Genomic DNA, 2,500 nt, shown 5'->3' with positions numbered 1-2,500 from the left:
GCCTTAAGCTGAATATAAAGAAGACCAAAATCATGAATACTGACAAGTGCAAAACAGATGCCACCATAAAAATCAATGGAGAAGAAATAGAAAGAGTAAAGAATTTTGAATATCTTGGAGCCAGGATTGAGTACAACGGGAAATCGGACCCAGAGATCAGGAGGAGACTAGCTAGAAAAGATGAATAATATCTGGAAAGGGCAGTGCATCCAAACAAAAAACAAAATCCTAAAAAGTGTTGTTTTTCTAACTGCAACATATGGATGCGAAGCGTGGACTATCAGCAAAGCAGAGAGCACAAAGATCACAGCTTTTGAAATGGCATGCTACAGAAAAATACTCAAAATAACATGGACTGAAAAAAAAAACAAAGAAGTCCTGAGAAGGATCTGGATAAAATCACCAATTCTTCTTCAAACTGTAAAGAAATTGAACTATTTTGGCCACATGACTCGCCACGAATCATTAGAAAAGCACATTCTGCAGACAGTGGTAGATGGCAAGAGAGGAAGAGGTAGACAAACAAGAAGCTGGGAACAAGATATATGTGAATGGCTGGGAATGACAACAACTCAAGCAAGTAGACTGGCGGAAAAACGTAATCTGTTTCGCAAGAAAGTTCGGGAAGCAACGCCCTACGCAGGATCAGCTGACTAGATGATGATGATTTTATCCTTTTAACTAATCAAAAAAAACAAAAACAAAAACAAACAAACAAAAAAAAAAGGTTATGATAAGTAGAATGAATATAACAGCCTAAAAAAAAGAACAAATAACCAAACGCCGAATTTTTCAATCTAAAAACCATTCTTCAGCCAAAAACGAAATCAATAAACTCGTTAATATATCACTTTAAAAACCCGATGTCGGCACCATAGGGACATACTGTTGAGAAAATAATTTAAATCCTATTTAGTTTATAATCTGCATTAAAAATATGTCCGATAATCTCCATTATAAATACAAATTATCTTCTGACAATACAAAGATCTATCTATGCATCGACATGGAATCAGCCAAACTTACAAACAGACTTATATTCTATTTCAAGTGGAAACTACATGGGAACCTTGTCAAGCACCAGGAAAAAAGCAAACTAGCGCGACACGCAAACATTCCCCACAAAACAAGCCATAAAGACACCATGAGGGAAAAGAAGAAGAAGAAGAAGAAGAAGAAGAAGAAGAAGAAGAAGAAGAAGAAGAAGAAGAAGAAGAAGAAGGAGAAGAAGAAGAAGAAGAAGAAGAAGAAGAAGAAGAAGAAGAAGAAGAAGAAGAAGAAGAAGAAGAAGAAGAATAAGAAGAAATAGTAATTTAATCGACTAACCTTCTTCACGATCAGGATCCAGACTTTGTCAACGGTTTGTTTCCGCTTGGGATGGCAAACTCATAGCTGGACCCAAAATTTATACCCTCAGATTTCATTATTGCGCATCTACGAATCTATAAGTCCCGGGCTTTCTTACATCCTTGAGTCCACTCAGGCAGACAATAGATATCAAATACTTATTCCGGATTTTCATCTGAAGGGCTATACTTACAATCTTTAATAATTTGCCATGAGAGCAATTGCAATTTTTCAAAACATTCCTTTCTTATTTTTATGTTTTCTTTTAATCTGTTTCCTGTCTTCATTTTTGAGACGCTTTAAATTGTATGTTTTATATGAACACTTAGCGTTAATGAAATATAACTCTATATAAAAATAATAAGCTCAAAGGGCCTTACAAGTGGTTATTATTTAACAGAAATTGATCGTGTGGGCCAAGACATGACGATCAATGTACACCAAATGAACTTATTGGCTTGATTTTAAGATTGTTGCAATGGAAAATATATTGTGTTGAGTCCCATTACACTTTGGGATATCAGACCTGCAAATATCTACACGTTGCATTCAGACATTTTTTAACTGAACATTTTGAGAACAAAAATATAAAGCCCTTTCAAAGAACAATTCATTTGTGACCACCCCCATCAATCTGGTAGGTATTAGATCGAGTAAATTAAGTGCCACAAAATTGAAATGATATTAAAAATGATAAGAAATCTTTTTCAGTTCAAGCGACCTGTAAAACTTTAATATTCTTTCTACTCAGAAAAACATGTAAACTTGATCCATTAAAATAATTTAATTAATTTTAAGCACCTATCGGTATTAGGCAGACATATTACCATTTTGAAATGTATGGTCACATATTAGATCACCATTATCACTGATAGACAGATTGATATGGATATATATATAGTCATACAGAGATAGATATACATGATTTATTGCTGGATCGATACAAATATAGATATATTGAGGAATAGATAGATAGATTGATAGATAGATAGATGGACATGTAGATAGATAGATAGATATGCAGAAAGATAGATAGATAGAAAGATAGATAGAGAGATAGATAGATAGATTGATTGATTAATACATACATACATACATACATACATACATACATACATACATACATACATACATACATACATACATACATACA

At 33.5% G+C, this 2,500-nt stretch overlaps 1 protein-coding gene across 1 annotated transcript in view; it reads right to left on the bottom strand.

Moving 5' to 3' along the window:
• The window catches only part of LOC144979382 (protein SpAN-like), a 23,427-nt gene extending 22,005 nt beyond the window's left edge, over window positions 1-1,422 (bottom strand). Inside the window, exon 1 of the mRNA XM_078926031.1 lies at window positions 1,327-1,422. The gene's annotated coding sequence lies outside the window, so the exon portion shown is untranslated. The remainder of the gene's footprint in view (window positions 1-1,326) is intronic.
• Between the last annotated feature and the right edge of the window lie 1,078 nt (window positions 1,423-2,500).

Source organism: Berghia stephanieae, chromosome 9 (genome assembly GCF_034508935.2).
Source record: "Berghia stephanieae isolate SIO BIC M18660-M18661 chromosome 9, UCSD_Bste_1.3, whole genome shotgun sequence".
NCBI classification, from domain to species: domain Eukaryota; kingdom Metazoa; phylum Mollusca; class Gastropoda; order Nudibranchia; family Aeolidiidae; genus Berghia; species Berghia stephanieae.
Note: the sequence above shows the minus strand (reverse complement) of the source record. Positions and strands in the feature narration are given on the sequence as shown.